The sequence below is a fragment of the Odocoileus virginianus genome, chromosome 12 (assembly GCF_023699985.2).
Source record: "Odocoileus virginianus isolate 20LAN1187 ecotype Illinois chromosome 12, Ovbor_1.2, whole genome shotgun sequence".
Taxonomy (NCBI): Eukaryota; Metazoa; Chordata; class Mammalia; order Artiodactyla; family Cervidae; genus Odocoileus; species Odocoileus virginianus.
The window spans coordinates 57,532,091-57,551,413 of record NC_069685.1 but is presented as its reverse complement, the minus strand read 5'-3'; the positions used below and the strand labels follow the sequence as shown (position 1 = coordinate 57,551,413).

Here is a 19,323-nt window from a genome sequence, read left to right as displayed (position 1 = left end):
CGCCTGCCAATGCAAGAGATGCAAGAGACGTGGGTTCTATCCCTGGGTCAGGAAGATCCCTTGGAGTAGGAAATGGCAACCCATTCCAGTATTCTTGCCTGGAAAATCCCATGGAGAGAGGAGCCTGGCAGGCTATAATCCACGGGGCCACAGAGAGTTGGACATGATTGAGCGACTAAGCACACAGCACACAATACTGACGTTTAGTGGCAATTTTTACAGCCTTCAGACTGAACAGGCATTCTTTGAACACTTCCTGTTTGCTGAGCTTCTCAATGGGTTCTTTCATATGTTTCAGTCCCCCTGTGGTCCTTATAAACATCTAGGAAGGTAGATAAACTTGCCCCCATTTTACAGGTGAGAATGGAGAGGCTCAGAATTACCTCTCCCTTTCCCTGCAATGAATTGCAGCAGTATCAGGGTGGGCTGATGAGGAGAAATGATTTTGTGCTTTGATGCCCCTCAAGGTTGACTTGAGAATGACACATAAATTCTCATGAAAAGTATCCTCTGGAAATTACGTGATTCCCCCTAAAAACCAGTAGGCATTCTCAAAACGCAGCCAGATTCGTGTTCCCTGTGGTGCTCACTCTCTCTCGCTCTCTCTCGGTTTCCTGTGCTAGAAAGGGCTGGCATGAGGTTCCTGAGTTTGCTGCCTGAGTGAGCAGGAATGTCCCACGTGATTGCAGCTTTAGAAGCATCAGCCCTGGGGTAGGAGACTTTCAGCTGGCCTCCCCCACAACCATCACTCCCCTTCTTTCCTCCAAGCTTCCTCCTCCATGTGGGACCCTGGGTGGATGGGTGGCCTGTATTTCTTTCTGCTCAGTGTCTTTGCAGTTTCCTGAGCGTGGTGATGATGGTGGAAGACTCAGTGAGCTTTAGGCATCCAGCCCAGAGAAGAAGTTTTATCTCCGAAACTTTTTATCGAGCAACTTTTATCTAGGAAATAAATGGCCGGCAAAAATGATGCCCCCAATCATTTTTTCATTCAGCTATTTATTTAGTATTTATCTTGTTAGGTACATAAGACAGATGTAGTCCCCTGTCCTCAAGGAACAGATATCTGGATACAGCCAGCAACTCTGGCCTTGGTCTTGCCAGGTGATGATGATCTAGCCTATGTCCTTCTAAACTTGTCCACAGAGAACAGCATCTGGAAGGCATGGGGCTTCTTGCAGAATCCCTTTCACCACTGACAAATTCTAGTTGTGATAACTAAGCCTGAAACTTAGGCTGGTTAGATGTCTATCTCCCCCATGTTTTGGATCACAATGGAGATCCAAATGGAGACAGGCTGTTATAGTGGCCAGATATTTGCAATGGGCACAGAGAAAAGAGAGTCCAACCCTGTTGGGAGGAGTTGGGGAAGGCTCTTGGAGAGGGCAGTTCCAGGGTCTTCCGTGTTGGCTCAGCACAAATATGGTAGTTAAGAGCATGGGCTCTGATGTCAGACAGAAGTGAGCTGAGTCCCGGCTTGATTGCTTGCTAATGTGTGAGTTTGAACAAATATATTAGCTTCTCTGAGCCTCAGTCTTCTCATCTGAAAAAGGGAGATCAATCCTAGGACTTATTTTCCAGGGTTGCTATAATCATTAAACAATATCCTGCAAATGAAGAGCTTAGCTAAAATCTTAGGAAATTGCTATTATCCTCCTTCATAAATTCTCGGGGGGGGGGGGTACTACTGGGGATCAGAAAAGAGAAACTATCAGAGAGGTCTCCCTGAAGGAAGTGATCTTTGAGTCTGTAAGCTTGGCAAGAGCAAGGATGGTAACACTTTTGCATCCTTCTATATCCCCAGCATCTGGCAATCAAGTTGGCTCTCAGCATGTTTGTTGAGGGAGTAAATGAATGACTGGCCAGAACTTTGAATGAGGGATATAAGGTGCACAAAGAAGGATTTTTCCAGCATTTCTGTCTTCCCAGGAACCGTAGTAATTAATAGGGTAGCTCAGTTGGTAAAGAATCCGCCTGCAATGCAGGAGACCCTGGTTTGATTCCTGTCGGGAAGATGCCCTGGAGAAGGGAGAGGCTAACTACCCCAGAATTGTTCAGCTTCCCTGGTGGCTCAGCTGGTGAAGAATCTGCCTGCAATGTGGGAGACCTGGGTTCCATCCCTGGGTTGGGAAGATCCCCTAGAGAAGGGAATGGCTACCCACTCCAGTATTCTGGCCTGGAGAAGTCCACGGACTGTATAGTCCATGGGGTTGCAAAGAGTCGGACATGACTGAGTGACTTTCAAGCCATATATACTATTTTGTACATTTTAAAAATTAAAAAAAAATTTTGGTCATGCTATGTGGCATGTGGGATCTACTTCGCTGACCAGGGATTGAACCTGTGCCCCTTGCATTGGGAGCATGGAGTCTTAACCACTGTACTACCAGAGAAGTGCCTTGTATGTTGTTGTTGTTTTTTTTTTTAATATGAAGACTATATCTTTTGGGGGCTATAGCAAAACTATCAGTGTGGGACTGCTTCACCTCCCCTGGTATGAAATATTTTTGTTGCTGTTGTTCAGTTGCTAAGTTGTGTCCAACTCTTTGTGACCCTATGGACAGCAAGCACTCCAGGCCCTTCTGTCCTCCACTACTTCCCAGACTTTGCTCAGATTCTTGTCCATTGTGTCAGTGATGCTATCTAACCATCTCATCTTCTACCACACCCTTCTCCTTTTGTCTTCACTCTTTCCCAGCATCAGGGTCTTTTCCAATGAGTCAGCTCTTCTCATACATACCACAGTTTATTTAAACGACCCCCCTACTATTGGATATTTAGGTTGTTTCCAATTTGTCATCATGATAAACATTGTCATGATGATAGTCTCTGTTATTGTTCAATCACTAAGTTGTGTCAAACTCTTTGCAACCCCATGGACTGTAGCACACCAGGTTTCTCTGTCCTTCATCTCCCAGAGTTCACTCAAACTCATGTCCATTGAGTTGATGATGCCATCCAACCATCTCATCCTCTGTCATCCCCTTCTCCTCCTGCCCTCAATCTTTCCCAGCATCAGGGTCTTTTCCAGTGAGTCAGCTCTTCATATCAGGTGGCCAAATTATCGGGGCTTCAGCATCTCTGTAATCTCTGTACATTCATCTATTTGTTTATTTAGGTTAAATTCCTTAAGAGACTCTCAGGGGTCAAAATGGTAGGTGCATATAATTTTTAAGGTTTTGGACACTTTAGTGCTAGATCACCCTCCAGGAAGGCTGTGTCAGTGTACATTGCTAGGTACCAGTCGGCTAATCTGATCGCAAGCCTGCTTCCTGAAAAACGGCCTCTTACCACTTCCACAGCACTTTTCACTGCCTTGCCTGCTTGGCCAAATGGGATTGCTGGAGAGAACCAGCCTCTTCCTTTTGCAAGCCTTCCGGGTATCTGTCGTGTCATGTTAGGATTACGTAAGTGTGATCTTGAGAAATTTCCTTGGAGGAGAGATGCTCCCAGATGTTGGAGCAAGTACTGGGGAGGGGAGGGAGGGAGAGTTGGGGCACTGGGAGGTTAGTCACGTGGCATGCCCCCCTTCCCACCCGTCCGCTTCCCTTGACTCCTGTGGAGGTAACCTTGTTCAACCTCTTTCCACCGCACACACAGAACAGAAACAAGCGTCCTCTCTGTAGTATGCATCCTGCGGCTCTTTTATAGGCTTGTCATATACTGTTTTGTAATTTGGGGGACACTTTTCTGTCTCTCTGGCTGGCCTGTAGCATGGAAGGGTAGAATCTTACTCCTTTCAGTATCCCCAGTATCTGGCAGAAGGTAATGATAAAACAAAAAATAAGATGAGGATAATAATAACAACAGCAACAACATTTGCTATGTGCCAGGGGCTTCCCTGGTGGCTCAGTGGCAAAGAATCTGTCTGCAACGCAGGAGACACAGGAGACCTGGGTTCAATTCCTGGGTTGGAAAGATCCCCTGGAGAAGGAAATGGCAACCCACTCCAGTATTCTTGCCTGGGAGAATTCCCTTGGACAGAAGAGCCTGACAGGCTACAGTCCATGGGGTCACAAAAAGTTGGACAAGACTGAACGACTATCATATCATATCAGGAGCTTCCCAGGTGGCTCAGCTGGTAAAGCATCTGCCTGCAATACAGGAGAGCCGGGTTCGATCCCTGGGTCAGGAAGATCCCCTGGAGATTCCATGGACAGAGAGGCCTGATGGGCTACAGTCCATGGGGTCACAGAGTTGGACACAACTGAGTGACTAACACTTTCAGGCACTTCACAGACTGTATCAAGCCACATATTTTATCTCATTGAATTATTCCTTTAGACATATGCTGTAGGTATTAGTATTGTCCCATTTTACAGATGAGGATGCTAGGCTCAGAGAGATGAAGTGATTTGCTCAAGGTCACACAGCCAGTGAGTGGAAGAGGTGGGACCCATGACCAATTCCCTTTCAGTCATTCTTCTAGGTGCTTGGTGAATATCTAAGTCATTTCATTAGGAGCCAACTTTCCCTTTGAGTATGTGTGTGCTTAGTTGTGTCTGACTCTTTGCAATCCCATGGACTGTAGTCTGCCAGGCTCCTCTGTCCTTGGGATTTTCCAGGCAAGAATACTGGAGTGGGTTGCCATTTCCTACTCCAAACTTTCCCTTTGCTCCCTCCCTGATACTGGCTGATGAATGGGATATACCAACAGATATCTGTTCTCAGCAGAAGTGAGGAATCTGGTTTATTTATTTTAAGAGGAAAGCCAGACCAGGGTTTGAGAGGGTCTTCTTGGAGGTGTGCTTTGAAAGACCTAACGGGATACAGTTCTGCCTCTCCTGACCTCCCCACTTTCAGTCAGAGTGCCTGGGATCCTTCCATTATGGATTCATTCTTTAAAAAAAAAAAAAAAGCAACGAAAAAAGAAACCCCAGAGCTTAAAGCTTCTTGTGAAAATGTGGATTCTCCCAGCAAATGTCAGTCCCCTCCATCCCTCATGCCTTAGTGGGCGTCAGGACAGCTGAGCTTCTTTCTCAAGCTGCTCTTCCTCACTCAGCTCTTCTTTCCACTTGTCCAAATTTAAGCAGCGTAAAATCTCACTCCTCGGGCGAGTTTCCTGGCCTCTCCTAGCTCTGCTCTCCCCTCTACCCAGCAACTCTGTATTGATCATCTTGGATGATGATCTAGCCCCAGTCCTTCTAAAATTGTTCAAAGCTAGCTGTATCTTGAAGACATAGGTAGGGCCCCTTGCAGAATCCCATGACCTACTGTCATATCCCATTTACAACTATACGTGCAACTTCAGGTGGTCAGATACCCTCTTTCTGAGATTTCAGTAAAATAAAAGATACAAATATTAAACATTCTAAGAATAACTCACTTATTCAGCACTGCATGTGTTCTAAGCCAGGCTCCTCTGTCCATAAGGATTCTCCAGGCAAGAATACTGTAATGGGTTGCCATTCCTTTCTCCAGGGGATCTTCCCAACCCAGGGATCAAACCTGCATCTCTTATGTCTTCTGCACTGGCAGGTGGGTTCTTTACCACTAGTGTCACCTGGGAAGTCCACATGCAGAACGGACAAAATATCAAAGTGGTCTGGGCCCTGAGAACTTAGAGACACTCAAGACTGGCCCGTGTTCTTGAGGCATCCAGTCTGATGGAGAATGGGTTATAATGTATGCTGGACCCAGGGAGTAGGCTGTATTTCAGGAGCTCATATGAGGGACTAACATATGGTTAGTCTTCAATAAGTGTTATTTCTTTGTTATAGGCAGCAGGAGAAGGGAACGACAGAAGATGAGGTGGTTGGATGGCTTCACCAACTTGACAGACATGAGTTTGAGCAGGCTCCAGGAGTTGGTGATGGACAGGGAAGCCTGGAGTGCTGGGGTCCATGGGGTCACAAAGAGTCGGACACAACCGAGCAACTGAACTGATCTGTTACAGACCAGGAGCATATTCTGGAAGGGGCCTGTGAGTGCAAAGATTCTGCATTCTTTCTTTATTTTATTGTCATTAGACCATGCTTCTGGATTTCCTGGAGTAACTGGAGCTCCCCACCCCCATCCACGAGAGATGCAGTTGCTAAAGGTATTGGGGGCAGGGCAGTTAGGTAAATCTAGCATGCTTAGAGGATGGATTCAGGACAGGTAATGCTATTGAAGTGCTGGAAATAGAAGAGAAAATCAAGCCTATTTTTGCCTTACATTGCTTCAACTTAAGTATACTTGCATAAAAGAAAACATTATGTCACTACTGGAAATGGAAATACAGTATTTTTTCTGATGCACTTTTAAATAAATATATAACATTTAAACCTTAAAGAAATGTGTCTCTAGGCCACCTCACATGACCCTTTTCACCTCAGCACAGCATGTATCGCCCTTTGGAAAATGCCTCTCTTCAACAATAATCATCATCACTATAGTAACAATAATAAGCAACGATGCTACACATGGGGTTTTCTATATGCCAGGCATGCTAAGGGATTTACATACATTAGTTAATGACAGCCATATGAAGAGGTACTGTTACAGTCTCCACCTTACTTATGGGAACACTGAGGCACAGAGAGGTTAAGTAACTTCCTTCAGGCCACGCAGTTTGTATGTGGTAAAGCCAGATTGGAACCAAGCTAGCTTTACCCTAAAACCTGGCCTTTTAACCATTTCATTATACTGTCTCTGCTGATGCTCCTTCCTCCAGCACCAGTAGTAGTTTGAGGCTGGATGTTTAACTGCACTCCTTGAGGAAAAAATGAGCCTAGGTAAGCACCCAGCACATAGTAGGTGCTTAATAAATAGTAACTGCTATTTTTTTTTTTTTTTTAGTATATAACACTCATCCACATTCATTAGCTCAATGAAATGTCCTAGCCACATTTGCAGGTAGGTGCGAAGAGTCTTGCAGTCCCATTTTATAGTTGGTGAAACTGAGGTTCAGAATGTTCAAGTGACCTACCCAGGGTCACACAACTGGTGAGTGAGGGGAGCCCAGGATCAAGCTCATAGCACCAGAAGTCCAAGTTTCTTTCCCCTAGAAGTACCTTGCCTGATAACACCAAATCGACTGGTTAATAAGTAATACTTGTTGATTTGTTTTAAAAGCTTATCTTGTCAAGTCCTGCAGCATCTCTCCTGTATTTAGCCATATTTTCTCCTAAGGGGACTAATGGGCTCTCCTAAGATTTGTCCCTTTCCTGGTGGGACAGGATCTCCCAGGGCACAAAGCAATGGTGAGAGGAACCCAGCAATTCTCTCTCCCTCTTTAGCTCTTTCTCTTTTTCTTGCTCGCTTGTCTCTCTGCTCCATCTACTTGTTTTGTCTTTGACTGATCCCCTGTGATGAGTTGTGCTCCTAGAAAGCTGCCCTGTGACATTTCTTCTCTTTTGTGGTCCCGATGATAGCATTTCCCTGGAGGCTCTTAAAAAAAGAGAAGGAGGGAGTGAATAAAGCATGTCGTGCCCTGCCAGTGCCATCCAGCGACAGAGCTTGATGGTTGGGCTGAGGCTTTGAGCGTGAATCTTCTCTCTTGTCGGGCCTCCTTCTGTGTGCACTCGTGTACAGTCGTGTGTGCACATGCGCACCTGCACACACATGTACACTGTACTATTTAGAACAGGCAGTGATATGACTGAAGCCCTGGGTCCTCTGACCAAGAGGGGGCTCAGGTGTGATTCCTGAGGCTGATTTGCCTTGGGTTTCTTATTGTAGGGTCCTCCAGCAAACTTGCTGTATGGGTTTCCTATGGCTGCTGTAACAAATATCAACAAACTTGGTGGGTTAAAACAACACAGATTTATGGTCTTACAGTTTTGGAGGTCAGAGTGCTAAAATCAAGGTGTTGGCAGGGCTGTGCTCCATCTGGAAACTCTCAAGGAGAACCTGTTTCCTTGCCTTTTCTAGCTTCTAGAGGCTTCCCTCATTCCTTGCTTTGTGGCCCCTTCCTCCATCTTCTGGAGAAGGAAATGGCAACCCACTCCAGTACTCTCGCCTGGAGAATCCTGTGGACAGAGGAGTCAGGTGGGCTGCCGTCCATGGGGTCGCACAGAGTCAGACACGACTGGAGTGACTTAGCAGCAGCAGCAGCAGCCTCCATCTTCAAGACCAATAACACAGCTCTCTCTCTCTCTTCCTCCATCCCTCCCTCCCTCTGTTTCTCTTTATTTCTCTCTCCCTCTCCTTCTTCGCTCTCTCTCCATCTCCCTCTCTCTCCCCACCTCTCTCAACCCTCTACTCCATTATCACCTCTCCTCTCTGATCCTCCTGCCTCCCTTTCCCCTTATAACACAGTAGTGATTACACTGGGTCCACCCAGATAACTCAGGGTAATCTCTTTATCTCAAGATCCTTAACATACTTGCTAAGTGCCGTTTGCCACATATGGTAACATGTTCACCACTTCTGAGGATTAGCCCGTGGACATCTTTGAGGTCTGTTATTCTGCCCCACTCACCAAGTGAAATGGGAACATTTGCTCTTTCTGGACAAACTCAGCACCATTTCTCCGGGAGACAGAAGAGCACATGGCCCCTGAGATTGACTGTTCAGATTCACATCCTGCCCTCCCCATCTCTTTCTAGCTGTCTTACCTTAGGCACATCACCTGGGCTCTCTGTGTCCAGTTTCTTCATCTCTTAAGATGGGCAAATAATGCAGTACAACCTCATTTCACTGTTACAAGTCATGAATATTGCTGGGGTGATAAAACATGTCGGCTGGTGAATCATATGCATGTAAAAAAAATGGAAGCAATTTTAACTAGGATGTCATGTAGCATAATACTTATAAACCTCGGTCTAAATCCCAGTGATACCATTTATGAACTAAAGGGCTAGTTGTTTCAGGCAACCGAGTCTCAGTTTTCTCATTTTTTAAAATGGAAATAAAACAATTGCCATCTTAACACACAGGATTGTTGTGAGGATGACATAACAGCTGGTCATACGAGTCACCCAGCACACAGCAGGTAGCTCTTGTTACAGTCACCACCACCATCACCACTGTTTGTCTATGCTGGAGGTGATGGAGAGTCTTAATGGGCTGCCTCTGGTCTCAGCAGCACAAGGACAGGCCAGGACAGCTTGCTGAATCCAGGGTCCTGAGAAATTCCTTTGCAGTGCTCCGTCCTCGAGAAGATCAGAGCCTGGCTGGGCTTAGTTAGCCTTGGGGTGTCTGGTGTCCAGGCATCTCCCTGCTGCAGAGCTGCCAGAGCTCACAGCCACAGCTGGTTCTCTGAATGAAGAGTTCTCTCCAGAAGCTCTCAGAATGGAAGAGGGGTTTGAAGATGGTGACCAGGGAGGTAGGGAGGCTGGAGGCAAAATCTGAGAAGGCAGAGTTGGTTCCTAGATGGCATGGTCACCGGGAAAGGTGCAGAGCTCTGGTTTCAACCATATTATTATTTTTTAATTTTGCTGCAAAGCTTTGTTCCAATGAAGACTTGGGCAGATGCCCAGTATGCAAAACATTTAAAAGTGCAACTGCTCAGGTTGAAAGCAGGGGTGGGGGGGGGCGTGGTGGAACTCAGGCCTCACTTACACTCCAACAGGGGCCTCTTGAGAGGGGGCCAGTTTGAGAAAAAACTAGCAGGGTAGCAAAAACAGAGGCCCTGGAATCAGACAGACCCAAGATTTGCATTTCTGCCTGTGCCACTTCTTGGCCGTGTGAGCTTCGGGGCTTTGCTTCACCTGAGTCTCAGTCTCATCAACTGAAAATGGGACAATAATAGCACCCACCTCATAGTTATAAAGATTGGAGTTAGCAACCATAAAGTGCTTAATACAGGTGGCAGATGTCTAGACATTTAGCAGGTGGTAGCTATTTTCATTCCCTAAGGGTGATCTGAATTCATGACAGACCTTCCCAGAACATGTGCCTAAGGTCAGGGAAGCTGTGAGGTGGGGGGAGGTGGGTAGACATTCCTTGGAACTGGGAGCCAAAAGACCTGGGAATTAATTGGATTCTGATTCCACCATCGTCATCCTATGTGGGTTTCTTGAATCAGTCTTCAGATGTCTACTGAGACATGTACCTGATACTGTTCTAGACACTGGAACACAGGCCTTGGCATCTGAAAGGCCTAAGGTCCAGACTCAACTCTGCTACTTTCTATCTTTTTAGCTATGGGCAAGCCACTGTCTCTCTCTGTTACTCAGTTTCTCCATATGCAAAATGAGGGCATTGAACTTGTGTCATAGGATCTTTTTAGAAAAGATTCAATGAAGTCCTGCCAAAGAATTGTAGAATTCATTTGAACTTGACTCTGAGAGAGGCATCCTGAAGCATGGGCTTTGGAATTATACAGCCCTGGATTTCAATCCTATGTCTGACATTTCTGGTGTAACATTATGCAAGAGACTTAACTTCTTGAGTCTCAGTTTCCTCAACTGTAAAATGAGAGTAATAATAGTTCCCTCAAAATGTCATGGTAAATATTCAAGGAAATGACACATGTAAAGTCCTTAGCCAAAGGGCTTGTGTGTAGTTGGTTCTCAATAAAATGACAGCTGCCATCATCATCACCATCATCACCATCATCATGATCATTGATAAAGTGAAGCTCTAAGTGGTCTTTAAGAGCCTGACATTTTAAGCCCTACTTTTCAAGGAGGGGATTAGGTGACGAATGTGGTAGTTCACTCTGGGCCCCCTCAGTGGGACTGTCTAGAGGAAGGTCCACAGTAAACAGGGTTCTAATTCACTTTGCTGAGAAGTTCTAAACAGATCCTGGTGTATTTGAGATTTCCTGTCCTTTCCTCCCAACAAGCAGGAATAAGACCTATTGAGATCTGGAATGTTGGAAGCCATGGGAATCAGCTTCTCTCTTTTTTAAAAAATTGTATATTTTAATTTTTTTGGCTGTACTGGGTCTTCTTTGCTGCACACAAGCTTTCTCTAGTTTTAGAGAGTGGGGGCTACTCTTTAGTTGTGGTGTGCGGGCTTCTCATTGCAGTAGCTTCTCTTGTTGCATCACACAGGCTCTGCACATGGGCTTCAGTAATTGTGATGCATGGGCTTAGTTGCCCCACAGAATGTGGAATCTTCCTGGACCAGGGATTGAACCCGTGTCCCTTACATTGACTGGCAGATTCTTATCCACTGTACTACCAGGAAAGTTCAGTCAATTTCTCTTTATGTATTTCTCCTTTTAATGATTTTATTTTCTTGTCTATATAGTGATTTCACTTCAGAAGATGAATCTGGGTCTTTGGGGTTTAGGTCTTTGGCCATGGCTCAATTGTCTGATTTAGACCTTCTATAATTTCCCAGCTTCATCCCACTCAAACCATGAACTGAAAGGTGAGGCTAGCATATACCATTCTGGATTGGCTGTCAGTTCCTTTCTCCTTCTGTCAAGACATTTGAATCACAGGACAGATTATGGATCATGGGGTTATAGCAGCCCACAACTTGGATGTTCTTATTGTTGCTTTTTAACTTTTTGCGTAGTCATATGCTCATTTTATGCAGATAAGACTTGGAGATGTTAAGTGACTTTTCCAAGGTTGTATGGGGGCTCGACTTGGTTCCAGAAACCTGTCAAGCGCTTATTTAACTAAGCCATCCTGCCCCATAGAAATTTCCATTTCCTAAGCCTCATCTTCCTGCCCTGATTTTCAAGGCACCTGAGGTATAGGTCAGAAATCTGCAGCAGTGTGAGTGAGGACAGGTCAGCTAGGCTGATTTGGTGGGGAGGAGCCACTTGGAGGCTCACACACTGGGGTCAAACTCTTTTCTGAGCAAGCAGTGAAGGTCTGGGGGCGTATGTGGAAAAAGGGCTGTAAAGTTACAGCTTCTTTGCTCTGAGAGTGAACGACAAGATTAGAACAAGTGTGTGGTAGGTAGGCTGTCACTGACTTCACTGTGTGATTTCGAGAAATCCCGTTCCCCGCCACTCCCCCACCCCCACCTTCCCTGGACTCTCCCCCTTTTCTGCTCTAACCATCCAATTACTTAACTTCGCAGCCTGAGGGTTCGTTTCCCTCCCATCCCCTCTGCCGCCGCATTTTAGCGCTGTCCGCGGTGCTGATCGCCAATCTCCCGATGGCCATTTCCACCAGCTAGGATCTCACCTCCCGGACTCCCACCCCTCTTTCCCCAGGCACCTCACACGTAAATCACGGCGTGGGGGAGGCAGGCTTGGCTCTCCTGCTCCGGGAAACTGCTGCCCCCTCCCTTGCTCACGCCGGGTTTGCAGCAGTGGTGGCGGCCGCCACTGATTCCCGCACCGGGGAAGCGATTGATTCGTCTACTGCCAGCAGCCCCGGAGTTGCCTACGCGGACGACAGACAGAAAGCGAAAGAGAGGCAGAAAGGGAGAGAGGACAGAGAGAGAAAGAGAGATCCAGAGAGTGAAAGCCTTCATCCATGTGGAGGGCAGGCTGAGGGAGCCACTGTCTTTACCTCGACTGGCTGGTCTGAGTCTTCTCCTCTTCTGGCAGTGGTATTTCTTTTCATCTTGGACCTGCGTGACTTAGGGATAGTTGCTGTGTGTGTGTGTATGTGTGTGTGTGTGTGTGCGCGCGCGTGTGTGTGTGCAGTTGCTTTGATTTTATTTTGGGAAGAGTAGGAAAGTCAAATGAACAATTTTCTTTCAGGCACCTCCACTGAGCTTTCAAACCAAGTCATCCAGAGTTAGCATCTTCCCACCCGTCAGGGAAGAGAGGAGTTGGCAAGAATTTGACTCGCCCATTCCCCCTGCAATCCTCTGGTGTCTTGGTAAGTGATATTCTTCTCAATTGTGAAAATGGACTAGGTATTGGAGTCCCAGTTGCAACGAGGTGTGTACATGACTTGGTGGGATAGAGGTTAGGTGGGAGGGAAAGGGTGTTAAGGAATGACCACGTTTATTTGCCCACATTCTGCAGTGTTTGATTGCCTAAGAGGCACCCCAAAGCCAAATGAGATTTCGGCTCACTGCCCAGGGTAGGGGTAAAATATGCTCATGTTTTAGGCAATGCAATCAAAATTGTGGCTTCTGCCCAATTTGTCCTCTCCCTTGCAACAGAAGCTTTTGAAAGTAGCCAGCAGTTCTCTGAGTGAATTAACCCTTTGTGGTGCTGGCCAGCTTGGAATGGACAGTCTCTGGCTATTCTGATCTAGTGGATGGGCACCTTGACTCTGGATGAAAGAGGATCACTTATGGCTGGATGGTTAACCCTTGCCTAGGGTAACCTAGGCATGCCAACTAAGCTTGCATAGGACTGGGTGCAGATTGTACCATCTTCCAAGGACAGCTGAGTAATTTAATTGTGGTGGTTTTGTGCAAGCTTGCCTGTTCACAGTTTCCTGAGATGAGAGATCTGGGAGACATGAAAGGATCAGATTTTTCTTGGAATGAGTGGTCAGGCAGGTCAGAGGGGAGCAGCCAGCTGTCTGCTGAGCAGAGAGGGTTTTATTTTCACAGGTGGTATAACCTGTAAGTGATTACACAGAGGGTTTCATCCTTGAGCCTGTCTCAGAGTAGGCAAAGGAGTGAATAAGGTTTGTTCAGCTTCTGGGGAAGGGTTCTAGGCTCCAGCTTCAGATCTGTTCCAGGACAGACCATACCCTGCTCTAGTTTCTTTATTCTGATGGGATCAGCCTCACCAACCTGTTAGTTAGTGGGAGGGGGAGGTCCCTTGTAACTGAATCCAAAACTCACATTTAATTTTAAAAGCCTTTGCTGATAATCTGTGACCCATCAAAAGGGGATTTGCTTTGCTTCCTGGTTTGATTATATCTACCTTTCTGGAAATGAATGTCTTTATTTTTAGCATCTTCACTATTATCTCAGGGGCCACCTCCTCCCCGAGGATTTCCTCTTCCAGTTCTTATTCTTGGAGGTGGGAGGAATAAAACATCAGTCCCCAAAACTGGCAAGCGTAAGCAGGGCCCACTCAGTCACTTTCTCCAGCCCCAGAGCCAAGTGGGGACACCAAAATCTGAAGGCACATGACTGCTCAGACAGGACATGACATGTGAGGCAGTGGGAAGGGATGCTTGGTGATTAGTACCAAAGAGTTGGTCCTCAGAATTCCCAGGTTTTCCTTGCTGGGTGACCTTGGGGAGGAAGTTGCCTTTGTCTCCTGCTTGGGAAAGCTAAGTGTGAATGATGAATGTGGGGAAATCTGGTTCAAATAAGGAGCTGCAGACCGGCCCATGGATGATATTTAAAATTTTGAACTTTGGCACTAACTGATCAGACTGGACCATGGCTGGGGTCCTGGGATGGGTGATCTCAGGGGTTCCTGCTGTGCTGAGTGTTAGCTCTTTAATTGCTGGATTACAGGGAGGTTTAGGGGGCTGGGGCAATATAACCAGCCAATGCAATATAACCATCCAGTGTAGGAGTGAATATATATAAAACCAGAGTTGATTTGCAGTGTTGCATTAGTTTCAAGGGTACAGCAAAGTGATTCAGTTACACATACATATGATAACCACTGGTTCAGCCATGCAGGGCAGGCCAGCCCACCTGAGGCAGCTGGGACTGGGTTGTCCACCCATGGGTGCTTTTTGAACATCTACTTGCTTCCTCCCATCCTTACTTCCTTGGGGGTGGTTAAGATCCAAGAGGCTGCCCTCCCTCCCCCCTCATCACATTTGAATTGGTGCATTGTGGTGCACCAGCATAAGAGAAACAGAAGCTTCTGGAAAGAGCTTTGGAGTTGGATCAGGAGACCTGGGTCTCAGCCCCAGCTCTGCCTCCCCTTTCTGGGCCTCAGTTTCCCCATCTGTGCTGTGAAGTAGCTGGTCTAGGTGACCCCAAGGCCGCTTCCATCTCTGAGGCTCTATAACTGTGTGATGAGTGTTGACTATGTATATTTATGCGTGTGCACACTCATGCTTCTAGGAAGGGTTAGCCCTGTGTTTGGGAATTTATCAGATGTGTTGAGCAGGTTTTGCCTGGGTGAGTCAGATGGAGACTGGCTCTGTGAGAACTTCCCTAGGTTCCTAGAATCCTGTGCTCAGCTGGAGAGGGGTCTTATTAGTTTGTGGCTTCAGTTGCACAGACATCCAGACCTGGCAGCGCTTGAAAGCCCTCTAGAGACTTATCCCAGAAAGACACCAAGGATCCCTTTGAGAACCTCCACTCTGGAAAGATGCCTATACCCTATAGCCCATCTGAGGACCTCAAGTTCAGAACCTCTGATCTAGTCTTCAGGGGGTCAGGGAGGGCAGGCAGCTTGCCCAAGACCACACAGTGAGTCATGCACAACAATATACAAGGACAAGGCATCCTGCCTTCATTCCTGCTCCAGCAGCCGCCACTCCCCTGACCCAACCGGGGTGCAGGGGGAGGACCTTCAGCAGCTTCTTTCCAATTTTCTGTCCTGTGAGGTGATCAGGAAGCATAGCTGTGGGGACAAATGCGGACATTTCCTTTCTCAGTGGTGGGAGGGAGGCAGTGGCCAGAGATCCTGCAGTTCGAAACGGTGGCCCGGGAGGTCAGTCTCCCCTGCTTGCTGTGCCTTTTGTTTCCTTGCTACCTGTACACATCCCGGCTGCCTATCTAAGGCTGTGGGTCTGGTCAGAGTGGCTGCTCTGGGGGTCTATTTGTAGGCTGAGTTATTTACTCTTTATTTAACCCTCTCTATCTGTCTCTCTGTGGGTCATAGAGAATCTGACACTTTCTAATAAAAACCACCATGACATATGGGCTTATCGTCTGCTCTTTATCCCCTTCAAGTTGGGAGCTGGTTATGAATGCAGACAAATCAGGAGTTGATGTAAAGGCGATGAGAAGCAAACAGCATGGTTTATTTCTGTTAAGCACTGTGGCTGTAACCTGGGATAAAAATAAATCCGGGACCCAGTAGTGGTGGGCTGGAGTGATGAGCTTAAATTATTCAGCTGCCACCCAGGATGGAGATCCTTGATGTGCTAGGAGAGTGAAGGAGGTACCACAAAAATAGCCACCTCTCCTTCCTGTTCCCCACCCCTGTTTCTTTAACCAGCCTTTTTAGCCTCTAGGGGCTGCAGTGTGAGATGCTGGGAGCAACCAGACCTGAGTTTGAATCCTGACTCCAGTGCTTGGTTGCTGTGTGACTTCAGGCGAGACCCTAAACCTCTCTGAGCCTCATTTTCCTCAGGTGCAGCAAGGGAGCACAGTGTGGTGGTAAAGAGCATAGGCTCTGGAAATAGATTTCCTGAGCTTAAATAATGGTTCTGGCACTTCCTAGTTATGTCATGTCACCTCTCTGGGCTTCAGTTTCTCCATCTTTAAAGTGAGGGTAATAAAGGAACTGTGAGCATTTTGAGTTAATGTTTGCAAACTGCTTCTCACTGAGCCTGGCAAGGAGTAAGTGTCCAATAAATGCTAGTGATGGGGATGCTGTTGTTTTTTTGATAGTAGCAGTGAAGTCACCCCTGACCTAAATAAGACTGAGTTAGGATAGAGAAAGGTGACTCCTCTGTGCCAGGCAAACAGCTCTGGGACCCAGGAGAGAGAGGACATTGCGTGGAGATAGGGGACTTCCAGTTCCACTTACTTATTAGTACGTAGCCTTTGTGCAGTTGCCGGGGGGTGGGGGTGGCAGACCTCAGTTTATCCACCCATGAAATGGGCATAATGATCACCTTTCTTGAAGTCTTTGCGGCCCCAAGGAAACAGGACAGTCGTGGGTGTGGTGGGCAGGCCCTGGAGGAGGGCATTCGGGGGAGAAGCCCTCCTGACTACTCTGGGTCCTTTGTTCCTCTGAAGCCTTAGGAGGCTTTTGCTGAATCATCTCTTCTCACCAGCTTGGAACCCAGGGGTTTTTCCTAGGTGACTTGAGCTTTCCCTCCCTTCCTACCTTGGTGCTTCCCCTGCCACGGTGGGTGTTCCTACATACAGCTCCCAAGATGCTACAGGGCAAGATCCTTAGGGCCAAGGCTGTACCCCCTTCCTTTTTAGAGTCACAGTTAGCACGGCAGGTGCTCAGCAATGACTTGCATGAGTGAATGAATGAATGAAACCTTGATTGACTAGTGAACTGATCAATTTGGAGAGATGCCTTTAGCCTGTGGTCCAACCAGTGACCTGCATGCGGTAGGTCCTTAGTTAGCATTGGTTCATTATGATGAGTCATTGGTGAAGAGTTTAAAAGGGGTTAGCTTTCATCTCAGATCTGCTACAGGCAAAGAACTGGCCTTTCTCTCTTGTCAAAGAGTTAGCTGACATTTATCCATATGTCATACATTTATTGAGTACTTATTGTATGCCTGGCACCATGGTGGGCATTGGCAAAAAAAATAATACTGACAAAGACACAATCCCTTTGGGACTTAGATAAAGTAAGCGACTGCCTACAAAATGTGATCTTTTCAGGGAGGGGACGGGTTTTAGTACAAAGAGGGCTTCCTTCATCACCCTAAAACACTCAGCTCACGGTTATGTGAAAATCCATCATTAAAGTTTCATTCTTTGTCTTTAGGCTTTGCTCTTGGATGAAGAGCAGATGGTTTTGGGGTGGAATAATGCATCCTGCCTTATTAGTCACTTACGCTTTAGCGAGGAGGAGTTGTAAAATCCTTTCTGAAAAGTGAGGGGAGCTTTTTGAAAAGCTTTTTGCGAGTGAGAAGCAGCATTTGCACAAAGTAAGCTTGCGGCTTTACCTGGGAGGGCAAATGGCAGAGAAAGACAAACGTTGCTGGGTTCCCATTCTGCTATAAAAGCTCTCAGTGCTCAAGAGACTGATTCACCTGAACTGGGTGGTTCATCTGACTTGGTGGTTCTCAGAGTACGGTCGTCGCCACCTCCCATCCCCACCCGCAGCGGTATCAGTATCATCTGAGAACTTGTTCAGAAAGGCAGATTCTCGGGTCAGGTTCTGGACCTGTCCCATTAGAAACCCTGAGTGCAGGGCCTTGTGCTCTGTGTTTTCCTAAACCGCCAATGCTACAGATTAAAGAGTTATTTGAAATGCAGAACACTTTCACAGCTGTTAGTTATAACAGTTCTAGGTGTGTTGTGAGCTTCAGGCTTTTTGCCATGGTCCCCCACCCTCCACATCCCCCAAGGGTCTGAGAACTGGGTCTGTTGCCTCCCCAGGACACATCATTAACTTTCTGCTACTGGCTCCCTCTCTTTCCCATGGGAGCACAAGCTGGACCTAGCATTCCCTGCTAACCTGAGTGCTCTAGGAGGCTGCTTCTTTCTCAGGCAGGATGCAAGGACTCGGGTTATAGGATGGTTTGTTGTCAAGGTGGTAAGGATCACCCCTTCAGCCTGACCAGGGAACAGACTTGGTTTCTCTTAGTCCAACACAACTTCCCATTTGGGCCAGGGAAAAGTGGGAGACCAGGGTGCAGTGCTGAGGCACCAGACTGTGTATGCAATGTCACTGTGGTTTCTTCGAAGTAATTGTCTTGCTGTCATTACTTTTAAAGACATAATGCACACTTAAATCTCATTGTAGTGGAGCTGTGTCAGACTCTGTAAGCTTAGGAATGCAGCTAGTGAGCAAGATAACCGGCCTCAGGAAGCTGGGGGCTTTGCCCACCCCTCTGCAATCAATCAACAAGAGGAAATTCATCTGACAGTGTCAAAATGGTGTTTGCTTTGTGAAAGATTTATTTGGCGAGCTGGAGAAAAAAAAATCTCTCCGCATCTCTTAATATAATCTTCTAAGTTCATTCAGCTGCCTTTTTCTTCTTTCTTCCTCTCTCTTTCTTTCTTTCTTTCCTTCCTTTCCTCTGGAATGCATCTACACCATGATAAGCAGCAGCTTGTGAATGGAAGCAGCTTTCAGTAGAGAACAGATTAGGCAAGCAAGTTTGGTGCCAGCCATTAATGGCGAGGTGGTGTCTGGGGTTCCTGAGAAGAGAGATGATTTCTCAAAGTTTGTCGGGAGGCCTTCTATGCAAGATGCTGCCAGAAGGCATCTGTGTGGTCCACTCTCCCCCCCAGACCAGCCTGCCCCTGTCCCATCCCCTCTACCTGTCAGTTTTTTCTGTCACTGTAGCACTGTGTCTCCAAGTCTCTGTCTCTTCTCTCTCCCCTTCTCACACCCCCACCGCATCCCCTTCTCCATCCTTCCCACCCTTTAAAAATTCCCTTTCTTCTCATAGTTCATCTTTCCTCCCCTTCTTTCTCCCTCATCTGATCTTCGCTCTCTCCTTCTGGCTGGCATTTTCTCCCAATCTCTTTCCATCTTCCTCTCCTAAATTCTGCCCTTCCCCATCCCATCTTTAGTCTCACCCAGATAGATATATCAAAGTGACTTGGGAAGGGAATGCATTTACAAGTCCCGAGACCTCAAGTTGGGTCTCTGAGTAGGGTGAACCAACTCCCAGTTAGCCTGGGATGGAGGGGATTCTTGGCAGGCAGGACTTCCTGTGTTAAACCTGGGAGAAACTCAAGCAAATCAGGACCAGTTGGTCATCTTACTGCCAAGGTCAAGTGCTTGGGACTTTG

At 46.9% G+C, this 19,323-nt stretch overlaps 1 protein-coding gene across 6 annotated transcripts in view; it reads left to right on the top strand.

Moving 5' to 3' along the window:
* The window catches only part of RPH3A (rabphilin 3A), a 265,161-nt gene that overhangs the window by 156,208 nt on the left and 89,630 nt on the right, over positions 1–19,323 (top strand). For 2 of the 6 annotated variants that reach the window (XM_020904183.2, XM_070475355.1), the window contains exon 2: positions 12,542–12,662. The gene's annotated coding sequence lies outside the window, so the exon portion shown is untranslated. Of the gene's footprint in view, positions 1–5,717; positions 5,921–11,891; positions 12,388–12,541; positions 12,663–19,323 lie in introns of those variants that run through there. The other 4 variants (XM_020904182.2, XM_020904184.2, XM_020904180.2 and 1 more) reach the window with 4 other exon arrangements.